General features: G+C 41.5%; 1 protein-coding gene across 2 annotated transcripts in view; it reads left to right on the top strand.

The window, feature by feature from the left end:
• Positions 1–6,097: 6,097 nt before the first annotated feature.
• Positions 6,098–13,300, top strand: part of PIK3C2A (phosphatidylinositol-4-phosphate 3-kinase catalytic subunit type 2 alpha) — a 113,804-nt gene continuing 106,601 nt past the window's right edge. For both annotated transcript variants that reach the window (XM_039236733.1, XM_039236734.1), the window contains exon 1: positions 6,098–6,171. The gene's annotated coding sequence lies outside the window, so the exon portion shown is untranslated. The remainder of the gene's footprint in view (positions 6,172–13,300) is intronic.

The following is a 13,300-nucleotide window of genomic DNA, read 5'->3' as shown; positions in this document are numbered from 1 at the left end:
TTTACTAGACTATAAGCTTTGCAAGGGCAGGATCATATTGTATTCATCTTTGTTTCCCTTGTACCCAGCCTGGCTTGTGGCTGATCTCAAGTAACATTTATTGGAGACCCTTGGGTGGCTCAGTCAGTTAAGCCTCTGACTTTAGCTCAGGTCATGATCTCATGGTTTGTGAGTTCAAGCCCTGAATCCGGCTCCCAGTGGTCAGTGCAGAGCCTGATTCGGATTCTCTGCCCCCCTCCTGCACGTATGTGTGCTCTCTCTCTCAAAAATAAATAAACTTAAAAGAAAACTAACATTTACTGAAACCAACAGAATCTAATATTAGGATTATGCTAGAAAATCCTGGACTAGAAAAGCCTTGAAGGACTGATAACATACTCTACCACAACCTTAAAACAGGTTTATAACATAAGAATTAATCACAACTCTCGTCCTTCATCACACATTGAGTCTGCACAATTCCACACCAACTTATTTTTTAATCTTTTTTTTGGTCACTCAATTTCTAAACAATATTATTAGCATCCAGCACACTCTAAATATGCTTCATGCCAAAATTACTAAGCTCCTGTATTTTTTTCTTTTTTAATTTGAAAGAAATATATGCTCATAGTAACAAATCAACCTGTACAAAAGGAGTCTATAATAAAAAAGAAAGCTCCCTTCTATATGCTGACCTCTAGTCTCTCAGGAGTTCTTCATAGACACAGACAATACTGTCAATTTCTTGTGTATCTTTCCCAAGGTATCCTATTTTCTTACACCACACTCTAGTTTTTTAAATGTAAATATTAGCATTTCACAAATTATTTGGCAACATGGCTTTTCCCTTTAACAGAATATTGGAGATTATTCCAGATTGAAGCCTTTTCCTTATCAGTACATCTTTCTTTTTTTTTTTTTTTTTTTACAAATAGTTTATTGTCAAATTAGTTTCCACTCAGTACATCTTTCTAACAGCTACATAGTACAGTATTCCATTTCCCATTTTATGACATACCATAACCTATTTAACCCATCTCCTATTGTTGGAAATACAAGTTGCTTTTATTCATTTCCTACTATATGACTGTTCAGTTGAATTGTGTTACCCCCAAAATTCATAATGAAGTTCTAACCCTTAATATCTCAGAATGAGACCTTATTTGGATAGCTTCCATAAAATCAAGTCAAAATGAGGTCGCTTAGGGTGGGCCCTAAGCTAATCTGACTCGTATCTTTCTAAGATGAGAAAAGTTGGACAGAGACATTTAGGAGGGAAGAAGACATAGAGAGAAAATATCCATCTATAAACCAAGGAGTGAGGCCTAGAACAGATATTTCCCTTACAGCTATCAGAAGGAAGCAACTCTGCCAGCACGCAGATCTCAGACTTCTAGCCTCCAGTATTGTGAGACAATACACTTATTGTTTAAGCCACTAAGTTCATGGTACTTTGTTATGGCAGCCCTAGCAGATTAATATGATAATGCCTCAATGAATACCCTGTGTATGTATATTTTTTTTTCACAAAGACACAGTGTATTGGTAGAATTCATAGGAGTAAGTTTATAGAAAGGCACCCGTGTATCTTTCACATAACCCTTTGCCTAGAATGTCCTACCTCCTGAGATGTTCCCAAAAAACTCCAATATAACCACTTTAAGTGCTACTTCCTCTGTGAAACCTGCTGTGGTAGCCAGCTTCTAGGATGGCTCCCAGTGACCCCACACCTCCTAGATTTCAAGCCTTTGTGTTTGCTTCACCTTTGTGTATTCCTTTCCTCTTGAACACGGACTGGACTTATTGACTCTTTTCTTTTTTTAACATATATATTTTTTAAGTTTTATTTATTTGTTTTGAAGGAGGGAGGGTCAGAGAGGGAGGAGGGAGAGAGAGAGAGGGAGACAGAGAGAATCCCAAGCAGGCTCCACACTGTCAGCAAGGAGCCCAATGCAAGGCTCAAACTCATGAACTGTGAGATCATGACCTGAGCTGAAACTAAGAGTCAGATGCTTAACCGACTGAGCCACCCAGGAGCTCCTTATTGACTCACTTCTAATGAATAGAGAATGGCAGAAGTGATGGGACCTCTCTTCTGAGGTTAGGTAACAAAGCCCATGGCTTCTGTTCCTGGGTGATTTCTCTCACACACTCTTGTTCTCTCTTGCTCTTTCTTGGTCATTCATGTAGGAGGAAGCCGGCTGCCATGTTGTGAGGCAGCCCTGTGGAGAGGCCCATGTTTCAAGATATCAAGGCCCTATAACAACCATGTGAGTGAAAATGAAAGTGGATCTCTCTTTAATCAAGCCTTTAGATGACACTGGCAGCAGATAGCTTGTCTGCAACCAAAGAAACTGTGAGACAGTTAATTTTTGTTGCTTTGGGCAACTGAGTTTTGGGGGTAATTTGATATGTAGCAATAGATAACTAATTACCTTTTATCCTCCCCTCTTCTTTCCCCTGAACTTCTAAGCTTCCAAAGTTACTTGGACTTCTCTCTAGTAATGCCCACTACATCATACTTGTTTCTAAATCTCTCACCCCTACTTGACTATCTATCTCCAAGGACAGAAGCCCTGACTCAGCTTTATATTTACTGTGCCTTATGCAAAGTTCAAGCCACCATCGTCACTTCCCTATATTGTTGTAATAATCTCTAAACTGGGCTGCCTAAATCCTCTGTAGCCTCTGTTACATTTTCTGTCCAGCCTTAAGACATTTTTAAAAAATGCAACTTGGATCATCTGAGACCTTAAATCCTTCTCCTCATTCTTTGGATAAAGACCTAAATTCTTAATATAGTCTCTCAGGCCTGGCATGATCTGCTTGCTTCACCACCAGTTCTAAAGCCACTTCCCCCTTGTTCCCAGTACAACAGCAACACTGGCGTCTCGGTTCCTCAGTTGAACCATGCTCCTTCCTCCCTCAGTGTCTTTGCACACACTGTCCCTTTGCCTGGGATGCCTTCTCCTTCATCCTCACTCAGTTTCTACTCATCCTTTAGATCTCAACTTAATGTTCCTCTGAGAAAGCTTTCTGCTTTCCATCCCATCTTATATATATTTTCTAATTTGAGAGAGAGAGAGAGAGAGAGCCCATATGCATGGGAACGGGCAGAGGGGAAGAGAATCTTAAGCAGACTCCATGCTCAGCTCAGAGCCCGACACGAGGCTTGATCCCGTGACCCTGGGATCATGATCTGAGCCAAAATCAGGAGTTGGACACTCAACTGACTGAGGTGCCCCTGCCTTCTATTCTAAATCAAAGCACATGTAGTTTTCCTTCACACCACTTATCACAGTTTAGATAAACAATTGTTTAATTAGGTGTTTAACGTTTGTCTCCTCTGTTGGATATGGACTAAGCTCTATAAGGGCAGGGACACCTTGTCTTGTTCACTACCGTATCCCTAGCAGAGGATAGTGTCTGACATCTTGCAAACAGGGGTTCAATACTTTTTTTTTTTCAGAATGAATTACAAGGCAACATTCCCTATTCCTTCTACAAACTTCACATCCTTTTATTATCTACACATTTAATGTTCATAATGTCGTTTCTCTATGACAGTGTTACCTGCTTTAGGTACTGATCTCTAAGAAGTAGAGACCACAGGTTTTATGTTGTGTGGTATAGGACTCAGCAGAGTTCTACTGGGGTAGGAATACAGCATTGGGAAAGGAAAGTGAAGAATAGGTTTACTGATAAATGGCCGTTAGTAGCTATTTTATTGCTGTTAAAGTCTCTGTGGCCTTTTGGGGGGCAGTGTGAAGGTAAAAGAGCATGGGCCTTGCAGTTAGACCCAGGTTTTGATCCCAACTGTACTATTCAGTAGCTGTGTGACTATGGGCAAATTACTTATTCTCTCTGTTCTTCACATTTCTCAGCTACAAAATGAGGACAGTATAATGGCACTTTTTTATAAGGTTGTTAGAGGAATTCAATGATTTGTCAAGCACTGAAGAGGGCCTGGCCTTAGCAAACGATCAATACAAATCAGCCTTTTTTTTTTTTCTTGTGGTAAAACAAGGTTGCCCATTTCTCATTTGGTACTCAAAGAAGTTTGTGAATATTTGTGGTGCTGTTAAGTTCTCTGTGGGAGGTTAGGATTGGAATACTTAAAAATATAATGCCTCCTCCTCAATTCTTTTCTCTACCTTCAAATCTTAATATTGAAGCTAGTAGGAGAAAGAAGAGACAAATGGCTGCCAGCTATGTTCTATCTGGTTCTTCAAATGACAGTAGCACCAGTTTGTCCTAGAAATTTGTATTTCTCTTGCTGACATATGCATCTTCACACACCCTTTGCCAGAGAGATAAGCTGCTAAGGGAAGGTAACTAGTTCAGATTCTTGACACCTGGCAATTTGTGAATGCTAGTTGTTTGGAGCAATCACTATCCAACTCTTTTTCTTTCTTTCTCTTCCTATTGGGACCCTTCTGGTCAATCAGAGCCTATTAAGTATTGGCTATTTAAGAGGCATAACAACATGATGAAGTTGGAATTGCACAAGAAATTCACCCAAGCAAAGGCCCTCTGCTGCTGGGACTCAGAAAATATTTCTCATAAGAAAAATATAAGAAAGATTTTAAAAAGTCAGATGGTTAATATTCCCTCTAGACACAGTGTTCTCTCAAGGCCTCTTCCTTCTTTCTGAAGGCACACTTAGTTCTGGAGCAGAAGCTAGGAAACCAGCTGAGATAAATCGTTTTCCCCTCCCCTTTTAATCTTGTGAAAGAGCTGCCAATTCTAGAAATTCCTCCTTTGATGAGAAGATAAAGCAGAACAATGCTGTGGAACTAAACAGATTCCTAAGGGACATTCTTCTAGGGTGTGTAAAGTCTGCCTGGAAGTTGGGGTGGAGAGGGGAGGAAGGGATGGAAAGCTAGGAGTTAGTAGCCACAGCCACAAGGAATACAGTTGTTTCTAGATTTCTCCATAGAATAGCAACTCTATCCAGTTTCCGCATTTCTTGGGAGGTGTAGGCATGTTTATTACAGTGATTGCAGGGCTTCATCCACTTCACATCCACCCTACCAAAAAAAAAAAAAAAAAGAAAAGAAAAGAAAGAGTGAGAAAAGTTTTCTTTCTCATTTGTTGGAGGTAAGTTTCTACTTCCAGGCTTCTCATAGTAAAAAAACAACTTTTTTTTTTAAGCTGAAAATTGCAGCCCAAATCAGTCTATCAACAACATTAGATTTTAAGTCTTTGGAAGGAGCAAACCCCTTTCTCTTACCGTTTAAGGGACAATCTGTTGTAAAATGCTACAGACTGCAGTCAGAACTGAGTTTGAATCCTGCTCCTAGCTTCACCAGACGTAAATGTGGACAATTTTCTTATCTGCTGGACGTGGTTATATAATTTTTAAATCGGACATTTGAGGGCTCAACTTCACAAGCATAATCTCATTCAATTCTCACGAGGCAGATATTATTATGGAGATTGCATGTAAAGATATTTTGTAATGTAGTGAAGAGCCGTCTGGCTGTGAGTTATCATTGGGCTATCTTCCTTACCTGGCTGCTGATTAAATGAGACACTGATGTGAAAGAGCTTTACACAATCCACGTGATGGACTACTAAATTACACGCCCCACAGCACCTGATCCATCGTGAGGAGTCGGTAAATACTGCTTGGAGTGCATGACTTTGTATCTTGCCTGTTCCTTTCAGTCTTCCAGTCACAAACTAATCTCACGGCGGCCTGGGGCCAAAACCACGAATCTAGGATCCACAGCCAGGTTGGAGGAGACTGCAGAGTCCTTGGAGAGGGCAAGGAAATAGAGTACTTTGGTGGTTGGCGGGTACCCGGCCGTAGAGGCGGCCGGCTGGGGTTCCCGGAGGCACCCCGGTCCTCAGTCTGGTGCTGCAAGGAGAGATACCCAGAGCACCGCTTGGCATTTCCCCGGGAAAGCCGCAGCCTGGCCGCGACACCCAGAGCTCTAGCCTCGCGGGACGCGCCCAAGCCCCGCCCATAACCTCAGGTAGGCCGTCGGCACCAGCCAATCCACCAGAAGCCTGGGCGCGGAAGGCGGTGCTTCCCTGATCGGAAGTGACGTGCTGTGCTTGGCTGGCCGCGGAGTCAGCCGAGGCTCTTGGCGGCGGCGGAGGCGGCTGGGAGGGAAATGGCTCGGACCGTGGCTGCTCCGGCGGCTCGGGTTGTGGTGGAGTCAGAGGCTAGGGCGGCGTGAGGTAAGGAGCGGTAGGTGTGGCGGGGGCCGGTACCTGGGACCCTGCTATCCAAGGGCAGCAAGAGGCTCCGGGGAGCCCAGGAAGGGAGGGTCTCTTGCCGCGGCCCCCCGTCCCCGGGTGCCCGCCTTTGACCCTCCATCTGGTACTCTTGGCGTTGCCCTAGACAGACTCACCTCCCCCGGGCCTTGCTTCCACCTAGGCCGTTGCTGACTGTCCCGCCGAAGGTGCGGAGGGGCCCGCGCCCCCATTAGGCCCCTCTTGGCGGGGGCTGGGAGGTAGTGCGCCTGGAAGTTAGTTTTCTCCCAAGGGGGAGGGGAGACCATCCTCTTGTCCTCCGCGACCCGGCAGGAGCCGAAGTGGCCGGTCCTGTTTTCTTGTTGAATTGTTAGATTCCCGCGAAGTGTGTTGCACTTCTCAGTTCTGTGTCGCTCTCCTCCACCACCCCCCTCCCACCCCCGCACCTTCACCTCCTTGTCCCATCTCCAGTTTATGGGGTAATGATTTTATTTCCTCTCCCCATTTCCCTTTTTCCCGCGAATTCACTTGCTTCGGGAAAACAGTATTATTTCAGTATGTATTTAGCGCATCATCTTTCTGGGAGTGCGGTCAGATTAAAAAATATTTGCTTAACTCTTCTTGAGTGACGGAGGAACAATACATTGTTGGTGCGGCGGGGGGGAGAAAAGCACATACTTATTTTCCTCACTAAATGGTTTGGCTTTAAAAAAGAGATTCTCCAGCTGTGGAAAGTTTTTCTGGGGGAGCAGGGATTGAGGACGGAAATGAGGAAGAAAATTAAGTGAGGAGGAAAGGCTGGGGATAACATGAAAGCGAGCTTGTGGTAGTTCTTTCCCTTCTGTTCATCAGCCTGATAGAAGTTGAGGTTGTGATTATATTTTTATTTTGAACGATGGGTGTTGAATTGACAGGAAGGAGGTTGTCGTCTCTGAACGGGATTAACTATTAAAGAGGTACTCTAAAATCGTTTCAGGTGGGTATCAGAAGCTCTGTTGGGAAAAATGTTTACTGTGTTGGAATATCAAAGCCAGAGATTAGAAGAGATGTAGAAAAAAAGCTATTAGAAGAGTGGTGAAGACCTAGTATAAGGGGAAAGCCAGTTTGGAGGTCTAGGAACACCAGTTCTAGGAGAGACTGTACCTTTGCCTCCTTGGCTTGTGATTAAGTCTCCACAGTAGACTTCTTTTAGCATATTCTGCTATACTTGGTGTTAGTGCTCTTATTAGACTGAAGTGCTCCAGTTGAGGTCTATACAGTAGAAGATAATTGCTTGTTTAACATTAAGACTGGTTTTGAGTACTGAAAAGCATTATGACTGAGAATAGAGAGATTTTATTATTTAACTCAAACTTAATTCAAAAGTGACTTTATATAGATACCAAGCATATTATGAAAATCTGTTTTGTTGCATGTTGCTTGCAGTTTTTCTTGGCAAGAGCTGTATTTTACTGTTTTCATCCATACGTTTCACAACTTTTTCTGTTAAATGGAACATAAAAGTTGGCATGTTTGCATTTAGGAATTAGAGACTATAATTTTAGGCAATTAGCTGTATATTAGGCATCTGACTCTTTAAAAAATTTTTTTTAATGTCTCTTTATTTTTGAGAGAGAGCTGCATGCGCAATTGGGTGAGGGGCAGAGAGAGGGAGACAGGATCTGAAGCGGGCTCTGTGCTGACAGCACAGAGCCCATTAAGCATCTGATTCTTTGCTTCTGCCTCCTGCCATGAATGGTTCTAAAATTTTTTTTAATATTTATTTTTGAGACACACACACACACACACACACACACACACACACACAGTGAGAGTGGGGGAGGGGCAGAGAGCGAGAGGGAAACACAGAACCCAAGGCCGCCTCTAGGCACTGAACTCTCAGCACACAGCTTGAGGTGGAGCTTGAACCCACGAAACGTGAGGTCATGACCTGAGCTGAAGTTGGACTTAACCAACTGGGCCACCCAGGCACCCCTAAAATTTTTGGCTGAAGATTGTACATAAGTTCCATGTCCAGGAATCTTTCTTTTATCTGGCACATTTTGCACTTGTAAGCACATTCAGTAACTGAACTTCTACCTAACAAGAGTGTTGAATTTCCCAAGAGCTCAGAGATCTTATCAGAGCATCAGACCAAATTCAGAGCAGCAGGGCAAAGCGCTTATTTAAATGCTTTGTAACTTGTTACTCATTTTGATAACATAAATGAGCTATTTTATTATATTTTCCATATTCCAAGAAGAAATTAAGACAGGTAAATGATAAAGGTGAATGTTTTAGTACTGTTCATTTACATAGTATGTGATTTGATTTGTTGTATTTGAGTAGGGCTAAAAATTAACTTTCTGAAAGACTTTGTTTTCATAGGGCCTGCAAGGATGCCTGGCACTGCAGTGGTTGGAGGGATAGAAAAAAATGAGACACAAGAGATAATAACCGTATGGTTATAGGGGCATTAGTAGATCCAAAGTACTAAAAAGAATATGGTCGGGCACCTGGGTGGCTCAGTCGGTTGAGCCTTCGACTTTGGCTCAGTTCATGATCTCGTGGTTTGTGGGGTTTGTGGGTTCGAGCCCCACATAGGGCTCTGTGCTGACAGCTAGCTCAGAGCCTGGAACCTGCTTCAGATTCTGTATCTCCCTCCCTGTCTGACCCTCCCCTGCTCACGCTGTCTCTCTTTCTCTCTTTCTCTCAGAAATAAATAAAACATTAAAAAAAATTTTTTTAAAAGAATATGGTCACATGGGCTGGAGAGGGGGAAGGAGTGCATGTGAGGAAGATGATACTCAAATTGAGTCTTAAAGGATGAATTTCTCCTATTAATGAGGGTAGGATAAAGGTGATCAGGTTCTAGACCTTGCTGTGATACTACCAAGCAGTGAGATATTAAGCTGCTTATTCTGTTATCCATTAAAAAAAAATTTGGGGGGGGGGCGCCTGGGTGGCTTAGTCGGTTGAGTGTCCGACTTTCACTTAGGTCATGATCTCGTGATTCGTGGGTTTGAGCCCCGCTTCGGGCTCTGTGCTGACTGCCAGCTCAGAACCTGGAGCCTGTTTCAGTCTGTGACTCCCTCTCTCTCTCTGACCCTCCCCTGCTCATGCTGTGTCTCTCTCTCTCGAAATAAATTTAAAAAAAAATTTTTTTTTGGTATCTATTTTTTTATTTAAGAGTTTATATCTAAATTAATACTCTCCAGTAGAAATACTAAATGAGAGCCACATACATAAGATATTTTACTTTTTTTTTTTTTTTTTTGTAAGTCTTTGAAATTTGTTATGCATCTTACACTTAGAACACATCTCATTTTGGGACACCTGGATTGCTTGGTTGGTTGAGTGTCCAACTCTTGATTTCAGTTCAGGTCATAATCCCAGGGTTATGGGATCAAGCCCCATGTCAGGGGCTCTCTCTCTCTCTCTCCCTCTGCCCCTCTCCCCAGCTTGTGTTTTCTCTCTCTTAAAAAAAAAAAAAAAAAATGAAACCACATCTCACTTTGGACAAGCCACATTTCAAGCACTCAATAGCTGCTTGTAGTTAGTAGCTTCCAGACTGAACAATGCAGATACATAGTTTGAAAATTCTGTTCTGTCTTGGATTCCTGCTTGAAAAGGAAAACCAACTTCTATGAGAAATGAATTATCAGAAATTTATAATTTCTCATCATTTTGATGGTGTTCATATATGAATCTTTTGATGGGAATTATAATCACACTTTGGAATAATATTGCTATAGGGTATTTTTCAGGTTCATATGGTTAAGGTTGGGACTAGAAGAAACTATTTTCTCTGTTCTCTGGGGGAGTCACATTTTTGATATTTTTATTTTGTGCACTTGTGTATATGTTATATCCATCCTTTTCTCTGCAATTTGTTATTTATAACTGATAGATTCAGAACACAAAGGGAGAGTACACATTGACATTTTAGGCAGTTAAAAAGCAAATTTATATAATTTTAAACTACTTTTTGGGTTTCTTAAAATTTTTAATTTAGCTGTTTAGGTACAAAAGCAAATGGAATTTCTTTTTTTAATGTTTGTTTATTTTTGAGAGAGCGAGAGAGAGCGCATGCGCACACTTGCGCGCAAGAGAAAGTAAGTGAGCTGGGAGGGGCAGAGAGCAGGGGACAAAGGATGCTAAGTGGGTTCTGTGCTGACAGCAGCAAGCCCCATGTGGGGCTTGAACTCACAAACCGTGAGATAATGACCTGAGCCAGAGTCGGATACTTAACCAAGTGCGCCACCCAGTCATCCCTGAGATGGATTTTTTTAAAAGATAAGTTTATTATCCTCACTTTACAGATGAAGAATTTTGGAATCGGGAAGACTAAACAGCTGGATTATAATTACAGTTTGTGAATGGTAGAGCTGGGTTTTGAACCCTAATATGTTGGGGTCAAATCCCACACTGGCTGGCTCTGTATGGGATTTGTAAACACTCTTGATTTTAATATATTTGAAGGTTTAGTAGCAAGTATTTATCTTTTTTTTTTTTTTTCCTCCTAAGTAATCTCTATACCCAGTGTGGGGAGATCAAGAGTTGCATGCTGTAAGGACTGAACCAGCCATGTGCCCCTTGAGTAAAGAATTTAGATCTTACTTAAACTGTTACTGTAGGAGGAAGGTGATGAAGTGTCAGAGACAGAGTTATTTCAATGCACAGGGAAGAACTTGGGGAAAAACTTAGGAGAAAATAAAATATAAGTTTAAGGAAGTACTTGCAAGTTCTATTTGAAAAGATAAAAACAGGACAGGGATGAAATAAGAGATGAGAATAAGTAAACATCTTCAATAAAGAACTTGGAGGCCAATAGTCAGAACTTTTATATTATTTGGATGATTCAGAAAATGTTAGCACAAGCTTTGAACTTGTGGCTTGAGTAGTGTGGAAGACATGGTTAAGAGGACTGAAAGAGAAGTTGGTGACTCTAAATCAGTAGCAGAGTAATGCTAGTTCCTGTTGTGAAATGAGTAGGGATTTGATGAGGAATTTGACTGTGAGAAAGGAATAGAATAGGCAGTGTTAAGAAAATTGGTTAAAAATTTTGTAATAATTTAGGGAGCCTGGGTGGCTCAGTCGGTTGAGTGCCAACTTTGGCTCAGGGCACGATCTCATAGGTCTTGTAGTTCTTGAGTTCGAGCCTGCATCTGCTTTGGATCCTGTGTCACCTTCTCTCTCTGCCCCTCCCCTGCTCGCCCTTTGTCTGCCTTGTCTGTCTCTTTCACAGTGTGTGTGTGTCTTTCTCAAAAATAAAATACAAAAAAAAACTTAAGAAATTTGCAATAATGGGAAATCCTGATTGAAACAGGCTATTTTTAAAAAAGTAGTTTCCTACCTATAAAACCAGAAATTGGCAGTTTATCTTTGGAAAACATCAGTGGAGGGGCACCTGGATGGCTCTGTCGGTTAATCGTCGGACTTTGGTTCAGGTGATGATCTCATGGTTCGTGGGTTCAAGTCCCACATCGGCTCTGTCCTGACAGCTAGCTCAGAGCCTGGAGCCTGCTTCAGATTCTTTGTCTCTCTCTCTTTCTGACCCTCCCCTGCTCAAGCTGTCTTTCTCAGAAATAAAACATTAAAAAAGTTAAAAGAAAAAAAACACACACATCAGTGGAGGCAGGAAGACATTAAGTATTAAAGTTCTGCTGTGGGGGTGATCAAGCACAAGACTCCTGATCTTGGGATTGTGAGTTTGAGACCCATGTTGGGTGTGGAGCCTACTTAAAAATAAAGTTCTGTGGTGGAATGAGAGAGAAAAGCAAAGACAAAAGCCTCTTTCAAGATAAAAGGGTAGGGAAATTGAGAGGAGACAATAAAGGGAAATCCATGCAGGTACATTGCCTTTTGGAGAAAAGAATGGATGTTGATGGGAGAGATACACACACTTGGAAAAAAATACCTAATTAGGGAACAGGAAAATGTTTTTTCAGATGTTTAGTTGCAGTTTAGGGAATTATGCGAAGCTTGTATTTTATCCCCAAGATAAACTCTGAAGGAGACCTAATTATACCAAAAAAAAAAAAAAAATAGTGCTGTGAGTATCCATAATCAAGTTGATTTTAGTAAGTCTCTTTATATGTGTTCATGGCATAATTTATAACTGTTCTGACCTTATTTTGTTGTTGTTGTTTTTGTTTTTAGTTTAGTGTGTATGTATATTTAGACTACAGTGCTGAGTTGAGAAAAGGTGGTCTTTGGCTCCAGGGAATGTAGCCTGGTTTTATTTGACTAGATGTCATAATGACATTTATTGGACTGGAATTCTGCCTATATTGAAATGTATGACATGGGCAGCTGAATGGCTCAATCGGTTCAGCATCTGACTTCCTCTAGGTCATGATGTCACAGTTTGTGAGTATGAGCTCCTCTGTGGAGCCTGGAGCCTGCTTCAGATTCTATGTCTCCCTCCCCTGCTCATGCTCTATCTCTTTCTCTCTCAAAATTAAACATAAAAAAAAAAGAAAAATGAAATGTATGACATGACACTGTAACTATAGGTTTTTTAAAAACATCAGATTTATTGAGGTATAATTTACTTCATCTGTTTTAGGTTTCAGCTCTAGAAGTTATGAGGTAGTGACAGTGTGTAACTGCCACCACCACACTCCACTCCAAAAAGTATTTTTATTCCCCTTGGTAATCAATGATACCTTTCACTTACCCTCCAGACAACTGATTTTTTTTTCTATTCCTATAGTTTTGCCTTCCCAGAATGTCCTATAAATACAGTATATTCAGCCTTTTTTTTTTTTTTTTAACAAATGGTCATCTGCAACTCAAAGGAAGTCATTTCTCCTTTACCCCAAAGTTGTTGTTTTTTTTTTTTTTTTTTTTTTACAAATAGTTTATTGTCAAATTAGTTTCTACATAACACTCAGTGCTCATCCCCAAAGTGCCCTCCTTCATGCCCATCCCCCCCTCCCCCCCACATCCATCAGTCCTCAGTTTTTGTCAGCATTCAAGAGTCTCTCATGGTTTGCCTCTCTCCCTTTCCCCCACCATTTCCGCCCTTCTTCTCCCCCTTGGTCCTCCGTCAAGTTCCTCCTAATCCTCCTATACGTGCAAACATATGGTATTTGTCCTTCTCTGCCTGACTTATTTCGCTCAGCATAAC

Source organism: Hyaena hyaena, unplaced genomic scaffold (genome assembly GCF_003009895.1).
Source record: "Hyaena hyaena isolate Hyena2069 unplaced genomic scaffold, ASM300989v1 scaffold_116, whole genome shotgun sequence".
NCBI classification, from domain to species: domain Eukaryota; kingdom Metazoa; phylum Chordata; class Mammalia; order Carnivora; family Hyaenidae; genus Hyaena; species Hyaena hyaena.
Note: the sequence above shows the minus strand (reverse complement) of the source record. Positions and strands in the feature narration are given on the sequence as shown.